Source organism: Aptenodytes forsteri, unplaced genomic scaffold (genome assembly GCF_000699145.1).
Source record: "Aptenodytes forsteri isolate BGI_AS27 unplaced genomic scaffold, ASM69914v1 Scaffold9, whole genome shotgun sequence".
In the NCBI taxonomy this organism is placed as follows: Eukaryota; Metazoa; Chordata; class Aves; order Sphenisciformes; family Spheniscidae; genus Aptenodytes; species Aptenodytes forsteri.
The window spans coordinates 1666816-1686076 of record NW_008796217.1 but is presented as its reverse complement, the minus strand read 5'-3'; the positions used below and the strand labels follow the sequence as shown (position 1 = coordinate 1686076).

Below are 19261 nucleotides of genomic sequence, written 5' to 3'. Positions count from 1 at the left end.
AGTTACTGAAATTTGTAAAATACACATTTTTAAGAAGTTCAGTTACAGGAGGAAGAATTGAAAATAATGCTGAGAAATAGCCAGGAATTGCATGTTGATACAAATTTCAGGTTGAATAATGCTCAAGTTGTTAGAGTTGTCTCTCTACCATTATTGTCATCTTAAAAATAAATAAATTGAACCACGTGGACTTATCTTAAATGTTGTTTCCATCTCTCCTGTTAGATGATTATGTGAAATACTTATTTGACTTGAAAAAAAATACTGGTTTCGGTCACTTGACTTTTTGTTCTACGGAAATTTCCAGAAGAAATCCGGTGCCATTGGTCACTTGAATCCCTTTAGGTCAAACTAAAAATTAAAAATGTTTTTAGCTTTTTTTCATCAAGCATCTTTATTCTCCATCCAAAGGTCAATTCCAGAAGTCTGGTACCGGGACTGCTACTCCAGCTTTCTCATTGCTGCTGGTGGCTGGTCCTTATCGCAACGCTACTTGACTGTTGAATGTGCGGAGAATATTATTCTAAGGACAGCAGTCTCCTCTGTGTTTGAGCGCCTGCTGCTATGTGAGTTAATTTTTCTATGTTTTTTTAAAAAAAACAAACTGAGTTTGGCTCATTTTCATTAATGTCGTAGTTACACATTTAGCATTTATAAAAATGACGTTTGTGATGTCTTTCCTGTAGTTGTCCAAAAATTATTTTAAATACCCTTTCTGTAAAAAAACTGTCTTATTTTACAAACATAGGTGCTTTTCTCCCCACTTCACTACGTTAAATTTTAAAAGACAAGTGAAAATATTGAGTGTAGTATTTGGTTTTAAAAGTGAGAAATAACTGTATTGAAGTCTGCTTTCCCCAGAACTGGTGAAACATAGACCGTGTCAGTGGGAGCTTTTCTTTGCTTTCTCCCATAATATGCCCTAAGTCCCGACCTGGAGGGGCAATTCACTGTCTAATTCAAACCTCTCCTTACATTAACAACATGGCAGTGTTTAGTAATGATACAGTGTTTGCTGTTAAAGACTTGCCAATTTTGCCTTAAATAGCTAGATTATATTACCTCAATTTGCTATATTCCCTCTGTTTAGTTTGGAATTACCTTGCAAATGTTAAGGTGATACTATTTAATACTGTAAAGGAGTTAGGAAGTTGAAATGCTGGCAGTGTAGATACAGAGTTCTAGTATTGGTCTACAGGAAAACACCAGTTCAAGAGATTAGAGGTCAGGAAACTCATTTTAACAGGAACAGTTTTTTGCTTTTACTGACTTCCATCAGTGACTTTAATTAGTTATCTTTCCTTCATACTGCTCTGGATAATTTAAAACCCTTTCTGCAGTGATTTTTTTAAGACATATGTGTACTTGAGTTTTTTTATGTATAGTTTCTGTATGTTTTAAGTGTAGTTAGTTTTTTCCAGTGTTGCAATAAAGTACAGAACGCTATGCAGTACATTAAAGGAATAGAGCCTATGCATCAGAACAATTTTCATGCCTCACTCAATTCTTAATGTAAATTAGTAGGAACATTGGTTATCCATTTGAGAAATTGAGTTGGTATAAAAATAAAAATGCACTTATGGTGTGTGGTGCTTTGTGTATCATCTTGGGAGTGTTTTGCTGTTTATCTGTCACTTGCATTAGAAAAAGCAGTCACTGGCTGCAGGTGACATTAAAAATTAAAGGTTAACCTCAATTTCTTCACTGACCAGACGTGGGGCAGAAAGTTCTTCTGGATGTGTGCCTGAATTTGGGAACTGTCAAAAAGAGTTCAAAAGTAAAGACTTGTGCTTTTGGTGACTTACTCTTTTTGTGTGTGCATGTGCGGTTATATGATTTCAACATTTTCAAGTGTTTAGATTGCTTATTATATATTATATCAAGATCATTTTTCATTGCATCCAACTTTGTGAAATTAAAAAAAGACATAATAATGCTATAGTAAATCATTATAGTGAACTCACTGTACTGATCTACATAATTTTGGGAATGTCTTTTTATTTTGTTACTTAGAAAAACTAATAAAAATAGCTTTTTTTGTATTACTAGACAATATGTGTCTTTCAAAAATAGTTACAATTGTTGTTGAAAATTGCTATAGCAGCTTTTGAATATTCTGGTTAGCTCAACGTACATTTAATATAAGACAAGATTTATATACTCATGAACAAGCCTGGGAGATCTTTCTTTAAGTATTATGGCTTTTGACAAAGTTGGCTTCTACCCCACGGTGAGTTCAGAGTGAGCCAAATTCGGTAGCGTAATGCTTCCCTCCTCTCTCGCTCCAAGTGTTGGAGGCAGCATTCAGACCAGTGAAGAAGACTAGCTTCAGGCAGCAGGGGTTTCCATGTAACCTGCCAGATATCTTTCATTTGCAAAGTGGGTATTATGCTTGTTCAGTGGTAGACCAGGCTATGGGCAAGTCTGATACTTGAGATGCAAACTCAAAGCTGTGGCTGCTGCTCTTACCTTCCATTTCATGTCTTGATTTTACTTACCCATGCAATAACGTAGTATGCATATAATCGATAGATCTGCTGCTTCTCGTTGGCTGCTGAGTGAAAATGAGAAGGGAAGAAAGAAAAATGAAGTTGCCTGCTCTGTCTTCATGATTAAAATAGACTGCCAAAATGCACCTGTTTTCTTTCCCCATCCCCCATTTGCTGAATGGTGAATCTCTTCTGTCCTTGGCCTTTTTGCCTCTCTTACAGCTCTTCTTAGGAAAACAAGAAAATAGAAATTTCATGAAGGAAAGCAATGAATATTGCTTTAGAAAAGAACATTGCAATTGACATTTTTTAGGAACCCTAGTATTTCAGACGTGTGTAATTGTTTTAAAATTATATATCCATGCTCTTGCTTCATAGTAAGCTTGACGCAGTTGTTTCAGAACTGGTATGCTGTAGATTTTTCAGAATTTATGTTAAATTATGTTAAGAATTCTTTGGCTGGAAAGTACTGATGTACATTTCATGTATTTCACTTATTATTCCTAATTTGTTAAACCTATATTTAAGACCAATAATTTCTCTGAAGACAAAATATTTTTAAATTCCAGTTATTTGTTTTCCTGTATTTCCCTCTGCTTGAAATTATTCCAGTCTTCTCCAAGGCTGGAGTTTCACTTAATGTTTCCCAGTTTCTTGCGTTTCAGATTTCTTTATGTTGACATAATAATGAAACTGGTCAAACAAGTTTCACTACTGAAATAACTTAGAAGGAAACCAAAGTACTATATAGATTTAAACATAGTTCCTTTGACTTAAGGAGTAATTAAATCCCATATAATAGTTGATAATTGTTGGCTTATAGCCTGGCTCTAAAGTCTTCATTTTATAAATTGGGTTATGAAACATCAGGATACATGAACCGTATTTTTCAGAGGAAATAGATAATTAAATACTGCAGAAAGTGGTTATAATTTGAAATGCAGTACTTTCTAAAAAGAGATCTTTAAGTGATTTTATGTATTTTCTTACAGGCTCTAGAATAGGTGGCATTTTATAATTTGTCAGTTACTTCCTTTAAGTTCAAATAAACTTCTCTAGCAGTCTAAAAAGCGCTATCTGGTGACTTGCAATCATGTTACAGATGGCATCTTTTCTTAAACACTACAATAATCTGTGGTTTGTGGAGCAACTAAATTGCCCATTTGTTACACTGTTACGCAGCTCATAGAGGTCATCACACAGCTGTATGAGCAGGACATTTTAAGTCTTTAAAAAAAAAACCAACCCACACATTCATTGCAACGTTTCTGTTGTTGCTGATCCTACAGTGTAGGTGGTCCATGCGCCTATATTTAATTTATGGCCGTAATGCAGAGGTTGGCTATAGAGAGATAGATCCATAAGCTAAGGACTTTCTTCTCAGTTGTAGCAAAACTTGCAGGACATGCAGCTTCAAAGGATGGAAGAACAGGTCCAGGATCGAGAGTTATTTTGCAAAGCACTAAAATCAAGTTACATCAATTCCCCACAAGGGTACATAATATCACCTCAGGACTAGTAATTCCCGTAGCTTTATTTTCAGTAGCTGTTAGATTGTCCTGGTGAAGGGTAGCACTACTGTGTGTTATTAGCCCATTCTCTTTAGACATCCTTTCTTCTCTCTTGGTACCATGTCAGGATTTATCCACTTTCTGTAGCTGGTCCTCGCTGGACAAAATTGGTACTGCTTCACATCCTTCTTAGTTCAAGTCGCTTCTGGCAGTGATCTTTGTCCACCGCATCTCCCTTGTCCCTGCCCCCTGGCAGGCTGCCCCACTTGCCTCCTGAGCTTCCTTTTGGGCAGTGTGGCTCTGAAGCTTGAGCTGGCCTTGGACAGAATCCAGCCAGGTCTGGCAGAGCTTTTTACATTGTACTTGGTGCCTGCTTTATAGTTCGTTTCCATTTTAACCAGGAAACCAGCCTCACTAGTTGGAAATCCCAGTACTAAGGAAGACCTTACTGCCGCCTTTCAATACATAAAGGAGGCATAGAAGAAAGATGGAGAGAGACTTTTTGCCAGGGCCTGTAGGGATAGGACAAGGGGTAACGGTTTTAAACTAAGAGAGGGTATGTTTAGGTGAGATATAAGGAAGACATTCTTTACGATAAGGGTGGTGAGACACTGGAACAGGTTGCCCAGAGAAGTTGTGGATGCCCCATCCCTGGAAGTGTTCAAGGCTAGGACGGGGCTTTGAGCAACCTGATCTAATGGAAGATGTCTCTGCCCATAGCAGGGGAGTTGGACTAGGTGATCTTTAGACGTCCTTTCCAACCCAAAGCAGTCTATGGTTCTACTTGAGGACAGCAACATCTTGCCTTTGTTGTTACCTGCTTGCTATATGTCTCTTACATAGTTTCATTTTATGTCTTCTTTTCTGCATTTTGATGACTTTCAAACATTTTCAGAAGCATCGCACTGGTAACAAGTGGTATTGCTTGAACCCAGTCAGATGACTGTTACTTGTGGTTTTTTTTAGTAAGAGATGACTGCTAATTTAGGTGATCATAAATGTTGATCAGAATTTGTTAAGCAAGAATTTGTTAAAGCTGTTCTTAAAGGATTAAAAGTGGCAGCCTTAAGTGTTTCTGTGTCAAGAAAACCATGGGGGGAAAAAATGTTGGGTTACCAGTGGTGTGTATTTAAACACAAGATTGTAATGATATTTTGGAGCATTTGAAGTGACCCTCTTACTAGAGATGTGACCATCACAGGCAGTTGTCTCTCATGTGTTCAAAACTGATAATGTTGCAGTAAAGTTTTAAGGAAAAAACATTTCTAAAAAACTGGCTGCAACTTCCCTTGGAGGGGAAGGGACGCTATTTCATGGCTATCCTTGACTCTCTTTCTTTTCCTTCTCCTCCTCCCCAAGAAATACTGTGGGACTTACAGAATGCTTTGCTTCTAGGACAAATTCTCAAGGAAGTTCACAGGATTTTCGTACTTTTTACTCTTAAGTTATACTGATTTGAATGACTGAACATGTTGTGAATGATACTGACAAGTACCAGTGTGCAGTTGGAGTCCAGTATTAGGGACTGCATCTCCAGTGCAAGTAGCGGCATTGCTTATTGTTGATGTGACTGACCAGCATTTGTAATTAGATGGAAAACAGGTGAATAAAGCCGAATTAAAATGACAGTGATGACCAACTGCCTACTAATTTAAGACCTTCTGCACATTGCTGAGTGCTATTTATTCAATGAACTCATATATTAAATATATAACTTCAAACATTTCTTTAAGATAATAGGAGCCACGATGGTCATAAGTTATTATTTATTATCAGTGTTCTATCGTATTTAAATAATGTGGAACTTTATAGAACTCAGAACCTTCTGAGCAACTTCATGTGGTTTTATTAAAGGTTGCACTGAGTGTACAGTACATGACTTCATATTAAAGACTTTCTTTGAGAATATAATGTTTCTAGAGATTTACAGTTTTTAAAGGAGGATTAAAATTTTGCCATCCACTTCTGCAGTATTTTTCTCAATGTTATGTGTCTGATCCTGTAAGATCTTTTCTAATAAGCATTAATTTAATAAGCATTGATTCTGGTACAAATGGTTGAATTAGATTTGGGAGAAATGGATGAATGTTGTTTTATTACTGTTCAGAAGCATGCATGCCTTGCAATATTGAGGTCATATAAAAGCACAATCAGAAGGTTGCTTGTTTCTTGAAACTTGCCTTATTTCTCTTCTTTTGCAAGGGAGTTGTAGATCAGTTGCAAGAATTTCTCTGTATTATAAATGTTGTTCAAACTTTGTCTTGGGACATTAATCTAGATTATTTTAAAATCCCAGAAATACACTCTATAGTGGGATCCAAGCTGGAGCCAAGAAAAAGTTGTCATTTTCACATAACTGCATTTGGCGGAAGGAAGAGGGGAGTAGAGGGGACAAAAGGAAGAAAATGCTCATCTCTTTAGGTGAATGTATTCTTTCCATAAAATGTAACAACAGAAAGTAGATCAAGACACTCTTGCTTGCAGACACTCATACCATCTGACAGGGAAGTGATTTTAATGAATTTAAAATCCAGAAGCAACAGTATTTCTTCCCTGAGTAAATGGTAGGGAGACCTTAATTACACATTGCTCTTGAAAGCACAGATTGTAGTTTCTTTTTTGGTCATTTAGACTCAGACTTGGAAGGTATTTAACTTAAAGCAAATACAAGAGTACTTTTCTGAACTTTTAAACTATTACTGAGTTTTCTCAGTATGGATACTAATACTTGAAATAAACAGGAATTTAGTGGAGGTTTGGTTTTCTTTTTGTTTTTTTTTAACAAGCAGAAAAGTCATACAGTATGTTCTATTGGATTTTGGCTTTAAAACTTTTAAAAGGGCATTTACTTTGTGAATGTAAGTTTTGACAAAAGCAAGGGAAATGAATAAAATGTTTAAGTTGTGAATCAGCATCTAGTTATTGCTAATCAGGATTTAGTGCTCCAGTTGAGGATATTTTATAGTGTGAAACTTTGCTCCAGATGAATGGTGACCAACTAGATGAATAGTGACCAACTAATTATGTATCTATATTCATTTCATAGATTAAATGCATTTTGGTGAATGAAGTGTAAATGTTGAATGAATTTGTGGTTATTTTTGTGCATGAAAACTATAGATATGGAAGTTGTTTGGATTTGTAGTGTTTTGGGGCGAAACAATCATGTTTTCATTTTACTTCAATGTTTAGTTTTTAGCAAAGAAATGTAATAGACTAGCATAAATATAAAAACATTATCATACAAAATCTCTTTCTCATTCCAAAAGATAATCTATTATAATACATCATTAAAAGGATGAACTATTTCATATCAAAAAGAAAGTTCTAATATTCAGCAAGTTTCTTCATTGATGACATGAGTTTATTATTACTCTACATAAGGATCTGCCTTATGCTCCCATATTCTTTGAAAAGAAAATTTCACCAATGTAGTTTTTGTAACTTACCTGATACTACTCTTCTGATGTAATGCTTTCTTGAATATATCATTAATGGGCAAACTTAAAATGCAAGAACCTGAAACACAGAAGAATTCATGTGCAGACTTCGTTGAAGAATTGTGGTAAAAGCTGTATACAAGACTTTGGCAGTATTCAAATAGTTTTCAGCATCTTGTTTTTTAATTAACATTGAGGTTAGTTTAAGGTTTCAGTATTTTCCCTGCAGCAAATATTAGGGATTGGTATTAGATTGACTTCACTGTTTCCTGTGCAAACAAACTCTGTCAGTTTGGGAAGGTATTCTCAACTTCCCTGACAGTTTTGCTATTAAAAGACCCACAAAATAACTGTCCCTTTTCACAGTATTTGTAGAGTGCTGAGAGGAAGGAATTCCTGTTTGGTAGCCATAATTCGCACTGGTGCAGCAGTGATACCCCTACTGACTTCCCTTTTGCTAGGCATTCAGCAGAAACTTAGGAAATTTAGTACTTTACACAGAAAATAAATTGGTTCAAGTAATTGTGGAAAGGGAAGTGATACTTAATGGAAGACACAGTTTGATGGTTTGGGTCATCGTCCGAGTCCATACATTCTCCACTTGCCACACTGGAACATAAACTTGAAGTCCTTTTAGATTCATTTTTATTACATGGTGAAAAGGTAAGAGTGACCAGAAAAGTCATTGTTCTTTTAAAGAGTTTCTCTTTGAATGTATTCACAGTCCTTGCATTTCAAGTTGAGTCTCCTAATGATTACATGTTGAATAACTTGAAAAGCAACATACATAAGCAGCAATTTCATTATATGCGGGGCTGACCTGACTCATCTTACATGCCCAATTTTGCTTCCTTAAGATGAGTAACATTTCTTCATTCACATACTGGTTCTCAGGTGTCAGGGAATCACCTCTTTAAAAATAACGTATGTATCTGAGACTGGTAATTTGAGAGCTTTTTCATTTTATATATATATATATGCATATATATATATATGCATTTAAACTCTGAAAATGTCATACTAAGCTCTTACCAAAACACAAAAAAAAGTTCCTCACTTCAAAATAATTCAGAATATTTGGTCCAATTTGATTTGACAGTTTTTCATTCTGGAAGTGTAGATTTTTTGAGTTAGATTTACATGTTAAAAGATTGAAGGAAATACTTAGCTGACCATCACAGAAAAATCCCAACAAAGTGTACATAGAAATACACAGTTTTTGTGTGTAAGTGTATATGTGTTAAGATGGGTATGAGAGGTGAATATTCTTCTTAACTGAAAAGTTCATTTTCCACTCTGAGAATCTTTAAAAATCATTCTATCCATTTGGAGCAATAGCTTAGTTAATGAAAATTGGTATTTTGGAGTTTTTCATTCTTGTGTAACATCTGTAAACACGTTCCCAAACTCTACATGCAGTTCTGTAATTAACATAGTGTTTCCATGGCGTTTTGTCAATGAATAGAAAAAATATTATTTATACAGATGGGGAAAAAATTTCATTTTCATCAGCAATACAGTTGTTTTATTTTGGTGGGGTTAAAATATAAGCCATCAATGTGAAATATGGTTTTCATTACCTTCTTACAAACCTCTGTAGGTTTTATGCACTCCGAACGAGCAGTGAGGTGTAGTCCAGCACCCTGTCCAGGGTTACAGGGGTAAGATGGATTTAGAAACAGCATTTTTTCCTTTCACAGAAGATCTGTACCTCTCTGATCACAGCACTTAGTTTCTTTATTTTTCATTGGTGTTTTCTCTCCATGTAATGTACATAGGAAGTTAATGATGAAAGAGTAGTAAAGTATTCATTGAAACGGAGAATTATAGTATTTGCAAATGTAAAATCATAATTTACATAAATGTTATAGTCAAGAACATTATGAATGTAAATATGCCTTCATCTATTCTCAGTCTTAGAATGCCATTCGTTGTCCAGTGGGAGATGAAGAGTGATGTTGAGACTGCTGTTTAACCTATTATAGCAGCCTAAAAAAACTAAATAGCCTTGATGTAAATACAAGGTGGGAAAAGCGTATTCATCTCCATTAAGTGACATAAAAAACCATGGTAAGAGTAACAGGCGGGTGGGTGTGCATTAAGCAGTGAAATCCCTAAGTTTGGACTCTAATTATAAGCATGAGGACAATTGCCTCCCACGTACTTAAACTGTTATGGGTTTTGCAGACAGAAAATACGCTTCACGGTTCTTCAGGATTTTCTTTTGCATTCCTTTTCATCTGATACATGATTCCTCTCCCCTGCTACTAAATGAGGGCCTGTTACTAAAAAGCTGAGTTCGTTATGTTTTCCTTGGTAAGATTAGGTCTTTAGGCATTTTTCTAGATCTCATAACTATGCTGAGGAAGTCCTACCCGTTTTATGACGCCATAAGCAGGTGTTGCACCATTATATTCAGATTATTTGGGACAACTACTTTAGCTTTGATTTTTGTTTAATTGTTTCAGCTTCACATTAATGTTACGTAGACTTGTGGATGACCAGTGGTTGATTAACCTATTGCACCACATAGGTCACTTTCTTTGTTTCTCGATGATGTATTCTTGTAAAGATAGATAATATACTTGCACCCTTTCCTGAAATTATTTTTATGTTACATTAGATTAAGTAATTTTTTCATATTGAGTAATTGGAGAAAAGTATGACCCATGGAATCATAAATGAGAACTGAGCTGGTCTGTAAAACTGTCTTTTAAAGTTAATTGTGTATTGTGGTTTCTTTAATATTAAACTGCTTTCAGTGCAGGAGAGATCATTTTGATTATTTAGCCATTCCATCTTTGACATAATACAAGGTAAAGATTTAATACTTTTTTTTTTTTTAATTAAAATCATTACTTCACCTTTAGCTTGATATTTAAGATACAAAAGGAGATGCATTATGTCCCTAGCTAACCTGATGTAATAATTAAGATGATGTATTTCTTGACCGAATTTGTCTGATTTTGTTTTTCAATAATTGTGTCTTACTATCCTTTTCTATGCTTGATTAGAGAGTTATTGACTATTACATCTTTTCCACATGTAGTAAGTTGTAGACCTCAATCACGTCACCTCTAATCTTAAAATAAATAAACTAAATATAGTGATCTTATCTCTCTCTCTCACACACATAATAACAAGAAGGTTTTCCTGATTGTAATCCTTGTAACTGCTTTTTGGGCCCCTCTAATTTCAAGTTTCTTTTAAATTAAAGATACTAGGCCTGGTTATGGCATTGCAGTGATGCCATATGTGCAGATAATTTCAGGTCCTTAGTACTACCATATATTTCCCTGTAATGCACCCAGGGATTGTTTTTAGCTTCTTAGCTACAGCAACATAGTAAGAGCAAAAAAAGCAGTTGGTTATTTACTATGACTTGTAAGTTCTTTAGGGATTCACTGCTTTCTAGGATGTAATCCTCCATTTTATGTGGCCTGTCTTGTATGTTCTTAATGTTCTTAAGGTAAATAAATGAAAATAATGTAATTTCTACTCTGAGTTTTACTTAATTTATGCAGCTTATTGGAAGGGTTTTTACTTATTTTGGTCGTCATAGAGCTTCAGCTTTTCCCATAACAGTGAAGAGTCAGTCACCAGGTTTTATATGTATTTTGTGTGATTGATGTTTTAAAAGAGACAATAAAGGGGACTTCACAAAGCATTAGAGCATTAATACAGCACAAAGAAGGCTTATAATGTGTTTAGCTTTTGCTGATACCTAATGATATGGCAAAAAAGCACTCTTCTACAAGGCTGCTTTTAAGATCCAAGGGAACCAGAGGAATTGTTAAGAATAATAGATAGCATGTCTTGGATTAATTTTTTTAAATTTGTTTTTAGGAGTAGAAGCACAAAAATCCTGTCTTAATCTTTCTCTTTCTTTTAGGTATGCTGCTTATTTAGCTTTTAGTAACTTGTAATTTAAGATCACAGTTATTAGGTGTATTTCTGCATTTTATATATCGCTCCCAGATGCTACAGTATTAGTTTTTATCACTGCATATTTTATGAAATGTCAGCCTTCTGTTGGCTGTTCACGCAGCATTGTTAGTGATCAAAGCCACAACATAAAGGAGAGGAATCTAAACAGTTGGCTTATCTTTGTCCTTCATTGTGACACAATACCATAAAATTACTTTACTATATAAAAGGCAAGCAAAGCTTCGTGTAGCACACTCTGAAAAGGTGAACTTTTTGTTAGGCTCAACAAAATAGATAAACTCTTATTGGTGATATTTTGTATAAGGTAAAGTTAGCAATGATATCTTTTCAGTTTGGAAAAAGTTTTCATCTTTTGCTGCCTTTTAAAAGCACAATAGTCTTTTTTTATATTAAAATGCTATTATGAATCTATCTATTAAAACTTTGAAATGGAAGAAATGTGCCCTTTAGAGTAATCTGTATGGTGTGTTTTGGAGCTTCTCTGGGATACAATTAGTCAAGGCATGCTATATCATTTGAAGAGTGATAATTGGGAAGATAAAAGTCTTTACGTTATGAAAACTGCTAGCAATTTTCAGGTATATTTGGCCTTTATTTTGGTTTTTCATGTGTGAGATTATTCTGAGTTTATCTAAATTTCTGGTTAAAAATATCAGAACAAATACCAGTCAGACTTAATTTTTCTGCTTGCCTAAGTGAGTTGTGTATCAGAACTGAAGTAATAAAGTAGTAAAAACTCTACAAGCTCTGGAGATATTCTATAGGAATAAAAATCTTGAATGATTTTGATCAGCTGTTGTGTATGCCCTGCACAGCAGTTGGTTCAATCAATTTTATGTTTTGGGATGGTTTTATTAAAACGAGCTGCTGTTTTCAGTAAATCATTGTAAAGATGCTAGCTTTGTATGTGCTTTTTGGGGACCTGCAGCTTACCAATGCAGTCTCTCAATATAAACATACTTAAGCGTGCTAACCATGAGGGTGGGTTGAATTAGTGACCCCATTACAGTGTACAGTATTTATCAGGACAGGACAGAACGTGAGAAAGGAAATATAGTCTCATATTGTGATAGCGGTGGAGAAAGCAAAAGAGCAAAAGTAATTCTGTCGTGTTGTGGAGGTCAAAGGCAGGCATGATAGTAAAAAAAAGATCTGGACAGTATCTCTTAAAAAAGATGATGATGCACACCACTTGATAGAACGTGTTTGTGTTTGTCTTTCCAACTGCTGGTGTCGTCATGCTTTTCAGTAACTTGCATGCATGTATTCTCTTGCAGAGTGTGACCATAATTTGATAGATGCTTCAGAGTTTTTGAACAAACAGTGGTATTCTTCTGCATGGCGTTGTGATCAAGATGGCCACATTCATTCATTTTCACTTGGCCTTATGATCAAGATGGCCACATTCATCCATTTTTACTTAAAATCTGGCACTGAAAGAGATCATTCCCGTGTACATTCAAAGGTTTTATTACTTCTTTCTTGATGCGCTTTGAAAATACAGCGGGTAGAAAACAAACTTCTGTCAAGTGAGTTAAGGTTGAAGATGTTTAGTATATCAGAAACGTTAATTAATTATTTTCAATTAATTAATTTTGAAAAGTGGAAGTTGGGAAAATAAAAAATTCTGACAATAATAAGTAGTTAATCCATCAGCTACCTGACAGTAGTGTGCTCAGTGCGGGTCATCCTTGCTGTGTGAATATGGCATCACACAGAGCCAGCATAACTTTCTCCTTTTCCTCAGCAATGCTACCAGCATCAAGTCTATGATCCTTCTCCTGCCCCTCACAACTGAAAGGGCTGAACATTCAAAGCTACAGACCTATTCCCCATCTTTCTCAGATATGGCCTTTTTATAATCTGTTTCTGTTCTGAACTATTGAAGAAGTAGGTCTCTTATTGTACGTTTTCATCCACTGGTTACCTGAGAAGGTCAATTTTATGTGTCTTATATCCAGTGGGATTCTGGTTTGCTGAGGAAGGCAGAAAAACCTCCAGCCTGACCAGGCTGTGACGAAAGATTTGGAGTCACCAGAAAGATTGTGATGCTTATAGCAAGCTTACTGTCCACAGCAGGAAGAGCGGTACTCCTAGGAAAGAAAGATGTATGAGGTTGTATAAGCAGTCCTTTAGGTGCCTGAGAATCAGGAGGCCAAATGTGTTGTCACTTTTCCTTGCAAGTCCATAAGAAATTTAGGTGAACATGGAGAGAGGCAGAAAGGAATGAAGACAGTCTTTAAAGAGAGTGAAGTGAATTTTCCTCTGCTAGTCTTAGTACCGTTGTCAGAGGTTTCAAAAGTCTGTAGCTGGAGGGTAAACATTTTGTTCAGGGCTCCTTTTTATTTGTACATCTAAGACTGCTTCAAACACCTGATAAGATAAACAGATGCTAAAGACACTTTAAGAGCTGGAAGCATACAAAGTTTATCAGAGCAGGTTCTCATATCTTTATATTGGTGAATCTCTTTGGTTCCCTGACCAACCAGTCATGCATTCGTTATTAAATGCACGGCTTTCACATACCCATTTGCAAACCTAACGTACACCAATTGCACAGTGACCAAAAGTCAAGTCTTGATGAAGCTTAATACATAGTTTGAAAGATGTGATACTTGTTTCTGTAATTGGTGCTCTGTGGTGCGCAGTTTCAATCTTCGCATGAAGAGGTAGTAAAAAGATGGGATGATAGTTCTTTGTTAATATACTGGATATAATCAAGGTAGCTTGGTGCCTTTTAACCTGATACTCTTGAATCTTGATACGCACTCATGCGACTGATATGCTTTGGAAACTTAATTTCACTTTAAAAATATTTTGTATGTGCATATGCTCAAAACATTTTGTAGATTGGTCCTACAATTTGTGAGCATGTAACCTTATTTCCATAGAAAAAACTTCTATGACAGTTTTGACCACCTTTCCAGTTGATTGCAAAGGCATTCTTTACTAGGTAAATGAATGCAGTGGTTTGTTGAGCTTGCAGACAATGCTAGCACCAGCAAAACCAAAGGTTTTTTAGCCCTTTGTTAATGTGCAGTTATCCTCAGATCTCTAACCTGAGGGTTATAAATGTAACTGACAGATAAAATTGAGTCAAATTCATAGTCAGAAATTTCTTAATAAGATATAAATTGTTAGTTTGGACTTGATTCCCTATCGATGAAAATTGTGTTTCTGAAATGTATCTATATTAGTTTACGCAAGGGATATCACAGTGCTTTTACCTACGGGACGTAGTAGTCAGATTGCTGTTCTGTGCTGCAGAGAGCTCAACAAAGGTGAGAAGTGCTTATAAACAAAATTGTGTATAAGAGATGTTATATTGCAGCCACATATTTAAGGACTTCATGTTGACCCCGTCCTCTCTTATTAGCAACATGCTAAATTATTTTGAAACACTTACACACTCACAAAAAATGGAAATGCGTCTCTGGGCTGCTAGGATTGCCAAAGGGAAAAGTCAGTGAACTTCTTAAGAAGCTGTCTTCAGTATACCTTTTTATTTAATATGCAGATTAGTATTAATGATAAGCACAATAGGAATGTGAGTGTTGGCTCACCTGCAAGAGTTAAGATGCTTTCATGATAACAGTAGAATAATTCAGATCTTTTCAAAGTTTTAGTTCAGAATTTATTGGTAAAATGTAAAGTATGCATGCCAAAGATACTTTTTTTTGAATACAGAATCTCAAGTATAGCTTAAAAGGAAGCTGTTAGAAATTCCTCTAACTCAACGTTAAGCCATGTCATATAGTGCCATCTTCCCCTCCTGTTTTTTTCCCTGAAAAAATTACCCTCAAGGGGAAGCAATTCTGCATAACTCTCTTCTCTAGCAACTGAGGAAAAACTGCTGTGCTTCAGACTTTGTCTTGATAGTTTGTTGGTAGTGACCATAATGATGCCTCCTTAATTTATAGTGAGAGTGTTGACTTAGGATGTAAAAAAAGTTGCAGTGACACAATGATACTTGTGTGGCATCTGAGAAAATCTTTACCGAAAACCTTTTCCTATACTTAGCAGTTCAAATACAGACCAGTGGAATTTGCAGTGATGCTACAAGGTGCTAGTTCATAAAACCTTGCAAACTTGTGTCCAATTCAGGTAAGCAAAGGGGGTGGTATCCTGTCTGTTCCATATGAGGAGTAGGAGCTTGCTGGTCAAGTCTTTCACCAAAGTGAGAGGGGTAGGATTGGAAAGGGAGGCCCAGGCCTCTGGGATTTGTGAAGAAGCTATCTAGATGAGGCACTTAGGGACATGGTTTAGTGGGCATGGTGGTGTTGGGTTGACGGTTGGACTCGATGATCTTAGAGGTCTTTTCCAACCTCAATGATTCTATGATTCTATGATTCTATACAGGCTCCTTTAGCGTTGTTACTAAAGAAGCGATTTGGCCAGCTAAAAGAGGAGTTTGCAAGAAGGGTGTGCTTTGTAACTGGGGCAAGACTGTGAGAATTAATGTTTGGTTTTGATGCATTAATAAATCCCAGTTTACACTTCTAACAAATCTACATTTGTAAGGATTCAAGCTGGTAACGTTCTTTGTTTTAAAAACATGCGAAGGTAAAGAAGGATGCTTAGAAAGCTTAAAAGAGCTTTGAAGTGCTTCAGTTTGGAGGATATCAACAGAATGCTGAAGAAGTATGAGTATTTCAGAAGTTCTGGCTGTATTAAATGTCCACCTTGCTCACAGAATGCATGATGCTAAGCTCTTCCATGTAAATACTGGCAAAGACCCAGGTTTCAGTTTCATTGAAGTCCTCCCCAACTGTAATAATTGTAGTCATGAGATTGCAGTATTTATATATTCATCAGATACACTTTCTTTTAGTTGTGATATTAAAATGTGGCAAATTGCTGTTCAGGTATGAATGAAGAGTTCGTACTCCTGATTTTTATTATACTCTGAGAGGATTCCTATTACAACTCAAGGTTGAATATTTTTTAAGAGTGTTCAAAAGAAATTTAACATGTCCAACTTCTGATCTGGGGACCATAAAGACAGATTGTTCTCTTTCATAGCAGTTGAGAAGGTTACTATTTTAAAATATGTATGTGTCTGAGGTTGCAAAGGGGCTAAAGGGAAGAAAGATAAATGCTTCGTGCATTTAACTGACGTGCCATTCATATCACTTAAAGAACAGGTTGCTTAAAGGTGGGAGATGCACCACCTTTCAGGGCTCCTTGTTGGATCACCTGCCAGTCAGTGGTGTACTGTGACTGTATGGGGAATGTGCCTTTCTAACTTTGCATCTCCTGAAACCTGTAGGGAGAAGGTGCTGAGAGAAGATAGTTAAAGCTAACAGTGATAGACATTGATCGTGTCTTCTGCTTACTGGTGAGCTGGCAAATGAGGAATGCGCCTCTCTTCATAATGGCTAAAATGGCTCAGGAATATCCGAACTTTAGGCATGAGAGACTTTCAGACCTGGGAGGACACAAATGGGTCTGTTTAGGCTTAGACAGGGCGGCCATGCCATCTGTGGGGATGAGTAGACTTCTGCCATGAATAGCAAAACAGAAAAGATCTGACAGGTACAAGAACTATAACAGTCCCCCACTTCCCTCCCCACCTCTTCTTCTGTTTTGAATTGCATTATGGATTTTAAATTCACACAAACATAGATGATGTACAGCAAACCCAGTGTTTATGTAGAATATATGCAGAAAAGGATGGCATGTGCTTTTATTGCTCTTCATTTTAGATTTGTAGCAACAAGATGGTAGGAGAAAGATGGACTAAAACATATTCACAGTTCTAAGGCCTACTAAGGAAGAACTCAGTTGTATAAACATACGCTATTTTTCCCCTAGTTCTGTAAATGTAAAGGGATAAATTCTTTCCACTTCCATGACTTTATTTTCTCCTCAATGTTTTAGATTCTTAACTTAACTTTAACAATTTGATATTTGGTGAAGAACACAATGTAATAGCAACATTTACTGTGTTTTTAGATCTGTTTCTGATATAGTTGACTTTCAGTGCTTTGTAACGTCTAGCATCAAGTGAATATTTTAAGCATTGGCAATGAGAAATGAAAAAACCACAACTGTGGCATCTTACATCACTAAAATTTGGTTTGCACAGGCCCAGAGTTTTACTCCCTGCTTTTCTGTACAAGCTGAAAGTAGAGATGCTGAAAGTTTAGAGGCTAAACTCTTGAGCGGGGGTGAGGGGTCACTCCCATTCCACTTCTGATGCATGAACAGAAGATTGTATTTCTTTGGGAAGTCCCTTTATTTTTATATTATAACCCATTGTAGCAGATTTTTTTTAGATTCTTTTCTTAGCATACTTTCTTATTTTGGATAGTCTGAAATATTTTGCTTACTATTCACCCACTATTCCTCCAACCAAATTTAATGCTTCATCTATGCTGAGCACCCCACAGGAACACGTGACTTAGGAAAGGGACAAAATCAGCAGAAAAATAGGTGGTCTGAGCATTTATGCATTAAATATGCATGTTAATTAGAAAAAATTAGAAAAATATGAAAACAGATGTTACATAAATTATTTCAGTCTCAGGATAGTAGTAACTTATACACTGACAATAACTTTTATACGTGCATATGTATGTGTATGTCTGTTTCTGTATTTTGGAATATTTATGCAACTCCTACATGGATAGCACTAGAAAAATAACTTCTAGCTTAGGTAGGCCCTCTGAACTCCACCTGTACTTGCGGGTGTTTCTTTCCTGTGTTATACTATCCATTGAGCTCCTGAAAGAAAGTTCCTGAAAAAGGCACTGCCAACAGAATAGGCTGAATCTTAAGACTCACAGAGGGTATTTCATGTAACTGGCATTAAATACATGGAAAACATTTTTTCTGTGTATTGATATTGTACTTGGCAGCTGAAATTTTAAAATGTAGTTGCAGTCAAGTCCTTTATTCTCTGACCACCCATTCTGTGGTCTCTTTTAGTTCTCTTAGCTCCTCTGCGGTGGAAAAAAAAATTCCTAAGTCTTGCTAGTAGAAGGTAGTCCAGCAAAGACAACTAAAATGTTGAGAACGTGTTAACTGAAGAGGGAATTTTGTAAGTGGGTATTCATGCTAGAATTCATCTGCTCTAAGTGCAGTCGTTTTGTCATTTTATAAAGAAGACATTTCTGACTGACAACCAATTTTCTGAATATAAATTCTGATATAATTTGAATAATGACATAATTTCTGTCCACGTTAAAAAAAACAGACATATGTGCAGTTCATATTCTAATTATCACCACCAGAGACTGAAAAGTTAACTTCTCAGAAAATGAAGGCAATACAACATGCAGTAAGGGGAAATGTTGAAAAATAAAGACCTGTAGCCTTCTGCAAATTTTCGGATAATTATTTCAGTATAACATTCTACCTTTCTAGCTTGACAGCTTTCATATTCTTTGAAACCTTGTACGTTTCTGTTTTGTGGGTTGGGGTTTTTTTTAATTTTTGTAAAATCAAGCATATACAGTAGGAAGATAAAAGGCTGCAAGAAGCAGACAATGAATTGTGGAAGAAGAGGGATAACAATATTTCTAGCAGATTGTTAGTATTGAAGAGTTTTTAAAATAGTGTTCAGGGTATGCAATTGCTATTCTAGCAGATGCATTATACTAGTAAATGTATGAGAATGTGGTACTATATGAAAATGAATTACAGAAAACTATTAAGAAATCTTATTTATGTCTTGAAGAGGAAATACATTACCATAAATCCTACTTTATACCAATAAATTGTGTTGCCTACACAGAATTATTTAAACAGGGGAAAAAAATCAGTCATGTGTTTAATCCTTCACTGCACATGTATTCATTCACATTGCAAGAGTCAGATCGCATGGGGAGAAAAGGAAATTGTATAAAAAGGAGTAAAATTGTTCCAGCTG

The 19261-nt window shown here is 35.8% G+C and overlaps 1 protein-coding gene across 3 annotated transcripts in view; it reads left to right on the top strand.

The window, feature by feature from the left end:
• Positions 1 to 19261, top strand: part of TBC1D5 (TBC1 domain family member 5) — a 310363-nt gene that overhangs the window by 43393 nt on the left and 247709 nt on the right. For 2 of the 3 annotated variants that reach the window (XM_009288595.2, XM_009288593.2), the window contains exon 2: positions 412 to 566. The exons of the other annotated variant lie outside the window; for it this stretch is intronic. The gene's annotated coding sequence lies outside the window, so the exon portion shown is untranslated. The remainder of the gene's footprint in view (positions 1 to 411; positions 567 to 19261) is intronic. 3 annotated transcript variants of the gene reach the window in all.